This window comes from Hipposideros armiger, unplaced genomic scaffold (genome assembly GCF_001890085.2).
Source record: "Hipposideros armiger isolate ML-2016 unplaced genomic scaffold, ASM189008v1 scaffold_9, whole genome shotgun sequence".
Classification (NCBI taxonomy): domain Eukaryota; kingdom Metazoa; phylum Chordata; class Mammalia; order Chiroptera; family Hipposideridae; genus Hipposideros; species Hipposideros armiger.
The window spans coordinates 4,329,132-4,339,600 of record NW_017731359.1 but is presented as its reverse complement, the minus strand read 5'-3'; positions in this window follow the sequence as shown (position 1 = coordinate 4,339,600).

The window sequence follows — 10,469 nt, the reverse complement described above, 5'->3', positions numbered from 1 at the left end:
TATGGCGAGTATATAACAAACTCTGTATTTTGAGTGGAAATGTTAGGGGGTCGTCTTATACGCCCAGTCGTCTTATACGCCGGCAAATACGGTATCTTGTTTAACTATGTAAGCTAAAAGAAAAGTGTGTTGGTGAGGAGGCCGGTGCGCAGCTGGTCCTGGCCCAGTGACAGCACAGCACAAATGCACTCACAGTGGGCACTAAGCCAGGCCTCCCCAGAGGGCTGCTTCACTCTGGGGTCTCGCCAGGGTAAGGAAGAAGTGAGTCTCTGACAGCAGCTCAGCAGGCCCAGGGCCGGGGCCTTCCTGTGCAGCAGTGGGCCTGAGGCACTAGAGGGGGGAAGAGGAGAGGTGGCCCCGTGAGAGCACAAGAGCAAGACTCCCCGCCTCCAGGGCAGGAGGAGCTGATTGCAGGTGGCATGCTTCCATGGTGTTCTCTGAAAATCAGATTGAATCACCAGGTTCTGCTTATTAGGAGTAGGAATTTTAATACATGCCTCAAATGCTACTCTTTTTCTGAATTGCTCAGGAGAATGGCAGCGCCCTCCCTTACTTTGAGGTAAATATTCAACCAAGTTTAAATTAGGATTAGCCAGTGTGGTACTTCTGTTGGTGGGTTGCTGTGAAAATGTTTATATTCACTTAAGCTCTCTCTCCTCTTTTGCAGAAGAGATTAGTAGTTTACATTTACTTTTTTTTTTTTTTTTAAGATTTTATTGGGGAATTGGGGGAGAGAAACAGGCAAATTGCTGTCCTTTTGTTCTTCATTCTAGTTGTGGAGGACTTCGCTTCACTGGCCCATGTTGGTATTATCATTGCGCTCTTCCCGGCTGAGGCAGATTGGTCGCCGGCCATTGAACGGCCGCTCACGGTGGCTCATGGCAGCTAACAAAAGCTCATGCCTGCTGCCGCCCAGCCCCACTGCAGCCTATGCGGTTGCCCACAACTCAAGGCAGCCCAGCTCCAGGTCAAGCTGTTGTTCACCATCTTAGCTGTAGAGGGCGCAGCATCACTGGCTCTCATGTGGGATCCGAACCAGGGCCCTACTGCTCAGAGCTGGCGTCCCAAGCCAACTCCTAACCAATGCGCCACTCGGCCAGCCCACATTTATTTTTATTTCTCGCTGATCTTAAAACCATTCTCCTTGTCGAGGATCTTATTTTCAGTAGCGCATTTTTGTAAATAGATTAGATTTGCTCTTTGCATTGTTTTCATCTTTCAATTTAATAGCATTGTTTTGTGTTCTTGCTGCACATTTATGTCCTAGTTCAGGTTTCTGCACCTACAAGGTGCTCAATAAACATGAACTGAACAAATATACAATTCCAGGGATCCTTAGTGCTTTCTCCCAGTCAGTACTCCTCTCTGAGTGACCTGGGCAGATTTCTTAAACTCTCTGTACCTCAGTTTCCTCAACTGTAAAATGGGCATATTAATAGAACCTATACCCCTAGGAGCTGTTGTGGATTAAATGAGTTCTTACATATGTTGCACAGTGCATGGCATAACGCAATAGATGTTACTTGCTATTTTTTTTTATTATCACATCAAAATTGGAAGCAGTTGTAGTGGTGCACTGTAGTGGTGACAGCATTGGAACTGGAATTAGATGTGACATTAGCTGTGCAATCTTTGACACATTGTCTCCCCTCTCTGAGCTTCAGTTTGTGTCTCTGAAATGGAGGCTACCATAGTCCCACCTGTTACACAGCTGATTTGAGGATTAAGTGAGTTAGCATCTGTAAGGCACGTTGCACTGTGCTGGGCTCTAGTGGTGTTCTTTAAAATGGTGAACAGGCTGGGATTGTGGGAGGGCTGGCCTCCAATGGGTGGGGGGCATTTTCTCCTGGGCACGCCCTAGTCAGTGAGGGTTGCAGGACTGCACCCACCTCCTGACGAGGACATCGTCTGCATGCAGGTGGCCACCAGGGGGCGGTGCCTGACCACAGAGGGAATCCTGGAGGTGGTAGAGCCTACTACACAAGGTGAACCTGTAGCCTGCCTTCATCATTTCCTTCTTTTCCTTCCCTCCTTTAAATGATACTGGAATTTCACAGCCTCAAAATGATGAGGTACAGGCTCTAGTGGCCTCCAGCCACAGCTCCTGAACCTGAGGGGATAAAATCTGGAGCATACGGCAGTAGGGGAGATTGGAGTCAGCAATGGTGAGACCTACAAATGGGAGGTGCCCCTGTGTAATGCAGGAAGGGTCCCAGCGGCTGCTCCAGCAATGCGTTCTTTCCTTACACGACTTTTTGTTTTAAAAAATTTCAAACCAACCTAAAAGTGTTTTGGGTTATTTAAAAGATTTTATTGGGGAATTGGGGAAGGGGAACAGCTAAGTTGTTGTCCTTCAATCTTAGTTTGTGGAGGGTGCAGCTAGCTCAGCTGCAAGTCCAGTCGCCATCAGGCCACCAGTTGGCAGCTTAGGGCCTGCCTTGTCCAATCTTAGTTCCGGGTGGGCGTAGCCCACCATCCCATGTGGGAGTTGAACCAGCAACCTTGTTGTTAGGAGCATGAGCTCTCACCAGCTGGAGCCATCCTGCCACCTGTTGGCAACTCAGCTCGGGCGCAGCTCACTGGCCTATGGACCAGCGACCCTGTTGCTCAGAGCTCGCACTCTTAACCAACTGAGCCACCCGGCGGGCCTCCCTTAAGATTTTATTGGGGAATTGGGGAAGGGTACATTGTGTTTTTCCAGGACCCATCAGCTTCAAGTCAAGTTGTTGTCTTTCAATCTTAGTTGTGGAGGGCACAGCTCAGCTCCAAGTCCAGTTGCCGCTTTCAATGTAGTTGCAGGGAGGTATAGCCCACCATCCCAAGCAGGAGTCGAACCAGCAACCTTGTTGTTAAGAGCACGTGCTCTCACCAGTTGAGCCATCCGGCCACCCATTGGCAGCTCAGCAGCAGCTCAGCTTGGACACAGCTCACTGGCCCATGTGGGAATCGAACTGGCCACCCTGTTGCTCAGAGCTCTTGCTGTAACCAATTGAGCCACCTGGCCGGCCCCACTTTGCCCTTTTTATACTCCACTCCAGTCATACTAGCTTCCCTGCTGCCTTTTTAAAAAGCTGGGCACAGTCCTGCCACAGGACCTGTGCACTTGCTGTTCCTTCCACCTGGAATATTCTTCCCCATGAAAAGCGTGGTTTCCTCCCTCACCTCCTTCAAGTCTTTGCTCAGCTGTCACCTTTTCAGCAAAGCCTTCCTTGACTAGCTTATCTCCCTTAACCTGCTCTACTTTTTCGTCATAGCAATTGTCACCTTCTGACAATATCATATAATTTACTGACTTATTATGTTTGCTGTCTGTCTCCCTTGGTAGTACGTAAACTATAAGAGCAGGGATTTTTCTCTGCTTTATTCGCTGCTGTATTCCCAACATCTCAAACAACTTGGCACAGAGTATAGGCACTTAATACATATTTGCTGAATGAATGATTGAATAAATGGATGAATATGTCCTCTATTACTGCCATTACAAATTACCCTAAAACTTAGCAGTTTAAACCATAAACATTTTTCTTCTCACATGGTTTCTGAGGGTCATAAATCTAGGAGATGCTTAGCTCAGTGGTTCAACTCAGGCTCCCCATGAGGTTGACGTCAAGCTATTGGCCTGAGCTGTAGCCATCTCACGGCTGACCTGGGGCTGCAGAACCCACTTCCAAGCTCACAAACATGGTGTTGGTAGACCTCAGGTCCTTACTGGCTGTTGGCCAGGAGCCTCACTTCCTAGCCACATGGGCCTCTCTCCACAGGGCTGCCTCATGTCATGGCAGCTTGCTTCCCCCAAGGTGATGAGAGAGAGAGAGAGAAAACAAAAGCACTCAAGACAAAAGCTACAACCCTTTCTTACCTAATCACAAAAGTGACATACCTTCTGTGGTAGATAGAATAATGGCCCCCCAAAGATGTCCGTGTGAACACGTTACCTGACACGTTACCTGACATGGCAAAGGGACTTTGGAGAAGTGAATAAATTAAGGGTTTTGAGATGAAGGAGATTGTTTTGGATTGTCCACAGGGGCTCAATGTAATCACAATGGTCCTTATAAGGGAAAGGGAGTCAGGATAGTCAATGACAAAAAAAAAAAAAAAAAAGTGACAGTGGAAACAGGTTGCAATGATGCATTTTGAAGATGGAAAACTGGCCCTCAAGCTGAGGAATGCAGATGGCCTCTATAAGCTAGAAAACAGAAAGAAACAGATTCTCCCCTGGAGTCCCCAGAAGGAGCACAGCCCCATTGACACCTTGATTTGGGCCCAGTTAGACCCGTTTAGATGTCTGACCTCCAAAACTGCAAGATAATAGATTTCTGTTCTTTTAAACCACAAAGTTTGTGGTGATTTGTTACAGTAGGAATAGGAAATGATTACACCATCACTTCTGCCACATTGTACTGGGTAAGTAGTGATTCAGCCCACATTCACAGGGTATGACTACCAGGATGCACAGTTACTGGGAAGCACTGTAGAGGCTGCTGACCACAATAAATGAATTATTGTTAACTCCACTTTATAGATAGGTAAACTGAGGCTCAGGGGAGTAAAGTACCTTGCTGAAGTCATATAGCTAATAAGTTCCATCCACACTCCAGAGAAATTCCAAATTCTCTTGACAAATGGCTACAAGGATTTATCTGATTTGGGGCCTGCCTCCCTCCCTAATCTGAAACAAGTTAATCCCCACCTCAGGGCATTTACACCACTCCAATTGCTCTTCTCTCCTGGCTCCTTCTCACCCTTCAAGTCTCAGTTCTAATACAAGTATTCCCTGCAAACACAATGACTTTTGTCTCTTTATCCCATTTTAGTATTTATATTATATTTATTGTTTCTTTACTGTTGAACACCCTCTGCTCCCACCCCTCACTCATGAGGACAGGGGCACTTTGTTCATTGCTATATCACCACCATCACCACCACCCGCACATAGTAGGTGCTTAATAAGTATCTGCTGAATGAGTGAATGTGTGAGTGAATGAATGAAGTCACAGGGAGGTAAAATAGTTTAAAACAATCTCTTCAACTCACTTCTCTGGGCATCGCGAAATAACAGTTCTAACCTGGCAGAGCTTATGAAGATTAAAAGAAATAAAAAGAAGCCATAAAGCCTAGAGCCACAGAATATATTTTTAAAGAAATGAGAGTTTCGATTCTCCCACCACCACCAGCCTGGGCCTGGGGGTGTTCACAAGGCTCTGCACTCTTAGAGTCCTTTGTCTCCAGAGAAGGCAGAATATGGGCAGGAGGGGTGAGCAATCCACCAGCACCTTCATTTCAATAACTAAACCTTTTCTTCCCAGGCTGGTTCTGCTGGTCCCCACACCCTTTCCTTTAGGCAAAACCCTTTTGTACTTAGCCAGGAACCACAGCTCTCTGAAGGCCCTGCTGGTCAACCATGAATTGAATGAGGGTGTATCAGGCAGGACTCAGTTAGGGAGCCTGGGCTTTTGTGATCTTGGACAAGGAACCTGTTTTCTCAATTCCTCTCCCTCTTTTTTGGGTGGAAGGGGAGAAACTTGAGTGCAGAGAGTTGAATTAATCATCTCAATTCCCAGCCCACTCTAATAGTTGGTTTATGCAAGGTTTCTCTCTCTTTTTTTTAATTCACTCATTTTTTTCTTTGTATTTCTACCCTTCACTCCCATTACTCTCCTCCCCCACTCTGTTTAATAAATACCTTTGGATTTGTATGTAGCTTTGTCAAATATGCAGTGTTGTTTCATGTGAGTATGATTTAATTTTTTAATTAAAAGCTATTCTGTTATAGATCACATTCTGTTTCTTACTGTGGTAGCCAGCCTCCAAGATGGCCCCCAGAGGGTCTCCTGGTATTCACATTTTGAGCAGCCCCCTCTTGCTCTGAATAGAGTTGACCCTACTCAACAAACAGGATATTGCAAGGATGATAGTGTGCAATTTCCAAGGCTAGGCAATAAAAGACATTGCAAACTCCTTGCTCTCTCTTGGATCACCCATTCTAAGGGGAAGCCATCCCTATGGAGAGGTCTAAGAGGAACCGAGGCCGACTGCCAACAGTTAGCACCAACTCGCCAGCCATGTAAGCGAACCATCTTGAATGATTCTCCTGCCCCAGTCAAACCTTCAGATAACATCTTAACTGCAACCTCATAACAGATCCTAAGCGAGAACCACTGAGTCAAGCCATTCCTGAATTCCTGGCCTACAGGAATGATGTGAGATAATGAATGTTTATCGTTGTGTTAAGTCATTAAGTTTTGGGGTAATTAGTTACACAGCAACAGATAACTGATACTTACTTTTTCGTTTAGCTGTAGAGTTTGTAAATCTATCCAAGTTTCTTAGTGTTTGTCTAGTTCAGGGGTCAGCAAAGTTTCACTGTAAAGAGCTAAATAGTAAATATTTTAGGTTTGCCATATGGTCTCTGTGGCAACAACCTCACTCTGCTGTTGTAGCACAAGAGCAGCCATAGATAATAAATAAATGAGTGTGGCTGTGTTTTAATAAAATTTTGTGGATGCTGAAATTTGAATTTCATATAATTTTCATGTATCACAAAATATTCTTTTGATTTTTTCCCAACCATTTAAAAATGTAAAAATCATTCTCAGATCATGAGTCAAGCTGTACAAAAGCAGGCAACAAGTCCAATTTTACCCCACACAGGCCTTGGTGTATTGACCCCAGGTCTTTTTCATTGTTTCAAACTGCTGCGTTATTCCACAATATGCTTTTACCATATTTCACACATCTGTTTCCCCAATGAGGAGCATCCAGTTTATCTCCTACTCCCAGCTGCCATGAGTTTCAGTGCACACCCTCAGTGGTGTAGGAAGGTCCGTGGGACATTTGCCCAGGAGTGGAATTCCTGGGTCTCAGGTTATTAGTCTACACTCACCAGTGGTGCATGAAAGCCCCATTTCCCCCACACCCTACCAACACTTGGTATTATCCAACTTCCTAATTTTGCCAATCTGCGAGTTGGTGTCTCCTCTTTGTTTTGGCTTGTGTTTTCCTAATAACTAATGCATTTGAACATCTCTTTGCTACGAGCATACATTTAGGTTTTCTGTCTAAATTACCTATTCATGTTCTTCACCCATTTTTCTATTAGATGTTTCTGACTTGGTTGGGGAGACTTCCTTTTCCTGGGCCTCAGTTTACCCATGTGCACCACAGCTACCTATAGGGCTCTCCTGAGAGGCCACCCTTGTGTCTGAAGTTCCTACAGCCATGTTTCAAATACTGAGAATTTGGCCTGGGGTGGGGTTTTTACCTATATTACCTCATTTTAGAAATCCTGGTTTCACTTGGGGATTATAACTGAGCCTTCCAGTTCAGGAGGTTGATTACCAGTCCAGGGCCACTGTGGGGGATCATGGGATTGAGCAGCTGTTGAAGCTGGGTTCCATTAACCCTCTCTGTCTTTGTTCTCAAAAATATCAAGGAAATCGAAGATCAGATATCAGCTATATGACGCTGGACCAGTTCCTCACCCTTTGTGAATCCTTTTCCAGATATGTCAGATGGGCTGAATTTCTAGAGAAACCTCCCTCCCTTCCCAGCACCATGAGTGAGGCATAGGGAGGAATAGCCTTGCTCAGTGTTGCTGGGAAGGGAGCGGCACCAGCAGAGGAGGAAGCTGGCACTGGGAAAGGCTGGGAGAAGTGGCAGAGGAACAGCAGGAAGGAAAAGGTCCATGGAGGAGTTCCTTCCTGTCTTCTTTGCCCTGGGGCTTCGAAGAGTATCTTCCCAGTCTCGGGTTGTAACTCTGGGAAGGCCTGTGCTGTGATGAGCACTGGACAGGGAATCCAGAAACCTGAGTACCACTCACACCTCACCATTGGTTACTTGTGTCTTAGAGCAAGCCAGTCCTTTCTCTGACCTTGGTTTTCTCAGCTGTTAAAGGGTTAATGCCTGAATGGTTGTGACAGCATGAGGAAAGGTATTTTGTGAAAAGCTGAACAACGGTGTGCTATGTCAGGTGTCAGCAAACCATAGCACACCTCCTGTTGTTTTTTTTTAACAACTTATTGGAATATAATTCACATACCACGCAATTCACCCATTTAAAGTGTATACTTTAGCAGATTTTAGTATAGTCGCAGAGTTGTGCAACCATCACCACAATTTTAGAATATTTGCATCATGCCCCAAAGAAACCCCAAACCCTTTAGCCCCCACCCACCCACCCACCTGGTCCTCTCAGCTCCTCAGCCATAGGCAACAACTCCTCTACTTTCTGTCTCATAGACTTTCTTGTTCTGGACATTTTGTATCAGTGGAATCATACAATAGGCCATCTTTTGTCTGGCTTCCTTCACGTAGCATAGTGTTTTTAAGGCTTATCTATGTTGTAGCATAAGTAGCAAAACTTTCCTTCCTTTTTATAGCTGAACAATATTCCATTGTATGGATATACCACATTTTGTTGATTCATTCTTCAGTTGATGGACATTTGTGTTTTTCTTCTACTTTTTGGCTATTATGAATAGTGCAGCTGTAAACTTTGATGTACACAATTTGTGTGGACATATATATAGTCAAACCTTGTATTACGAGTACCTTGGTTTGCGAGTGTTCTGCAAGACGAGCAAACATTTCTAATACATTTTAACGTGGTAAACAAACAATGTCTTGCAATATGAGTAGTTTGTTTCTGGAACGAATTATGCCTGCAAACCAAGGTATTACTGTATTTTCGTTTCTTTGGGGTATATATGTAGGAGTAGAATTGCTGGGTCGTATGTTTAACATTTTGAGGCAACGCCTGCTTTTATACAGTCCAGGAGCAAAGAATAGTTTTTATGTTTTTAAGTGGTTTAGGGAAAAACATCAAAAGAAGAATAATATTTTGTAACGTGAAAATTACATAGAAGTCAAATTTCAGTGTCCATAAATAAAGTTTCACTGGACAGCTGCATAATTATTTTATGCATTGTCTATTGTGCTTTTGCATTACAACGAGTCGAGTAATTGGGACAGAGACCATATGGCCTTGCAAAGCCCAAAATATTTCCTGTCTGGCCTTTTATAGAAAATGTTTCCTGCCCCCTTAACTATGTGTTAGTATTATTATTAATTATTGTTTGGTGGGGGCAGCTTGGATATGCACTGCCTCTGGGTTTGATGGGAACAGAGCTCAGGTTGGTCACCAGCCCTCTCTCTGCCAGGTCCTGACCTGGCAGCATAAAGGAATGAGAGCTCACATCTGGCCCTGTGTGCTGAATGGAGAAACTGAGTCCTGCAGGAGGGCTCAGGCTCATGCAAGCTGAGGGGGAAGTGAGGGCCTAGCTTTCTTCTACTCCTGGGTGGCCTCCCCTAACCCCCCCCCACACACACACACACTAAGAATGGCTGTGAATAATTCAGAGCTAGCGCTTGCAGAGCACTCCATCTTGTCAAAGCACTTTGATCATCATTAATTAGTCAGAACCTGGCTCCAGCTGTCCCCTAATAAAACAAAAACAGAAGTGGCTTTGATGTCTTTGCCCCCTAAAACTGGAAGCTTCCATCTCCATTCCAAGGCTTTGTACCCATAGATTCCTTCTCTCTGCCTATTACCCCATTATTTCTCAAAGACCTAAAATCTATTTTTGCTGAAATCAGGCTTCCTGAAGGAAGGAAGGCGCTATTGGGGTTGGAGCTTCAGCCCTCATAGCTGGTATCTTTTGAGAAGTTATGTCCCCTCTCTGATCTCTGGGGTGGTTGTGGGTATTATGTTTGTAAAAGTATTCTGAAAGGACATTGCTAGTGGGAAGGTAAAATGGCACAGCTGCTTTGGAAAACACTGGCAGTTCCTCAAATGACTAAATGTAGTTACCATATGACCCAGCAATTCCACTCCTAGGTATATACAAATACTCAAGAGAACTGGAAACGTGTCTACACAAAATCTGTACACATATGTTCATAAGAATATTATTCAAAATAGCCAAAGAGTAGAAACAACCCAGGGCCAGCTGAGTGGCGCGTTGGTTAAGAACTGGCTTGGGATGCCAGAGGGCCCTGGTTCGGATCCCACATGAGGGCCAGTGACACTACTCTCCGCAGCTAAGATGGTGAACGGAAGCTCAACCTGGGGCTGGGCTGCCGTGGGTCGCTGGCGATGGCGTAGGCTGCAGTCCCCTGCTGCAGTGGGCTGCCATAAGCTACCATGTGTAGTCAGCAGCCAGCATGAGCGGCCATCCAGAGGCTGGCGGCTGATCTGCCTCGCCCAGGAAAAGTGCAATGATGGTGCCAGCTTGGGCCAGTGAATCAACATCCTCCACAACTAGACTGAAGAACAACACGACAGCAACTTGTCCCCTTTCCCCAATTCCCCAGCGCTGTTCCCCTCCCCCAATTCCCCAATAAAATCTTAAAAAAAAAAAGAGTAGAAACAACCCAAATGTCCATCAACTAATGGACAAATAAAATGTGGCATGTCTATACAGTGGGATATTATTCAGCCATAAAAAGTAGTAAAGTACTGCTACGTG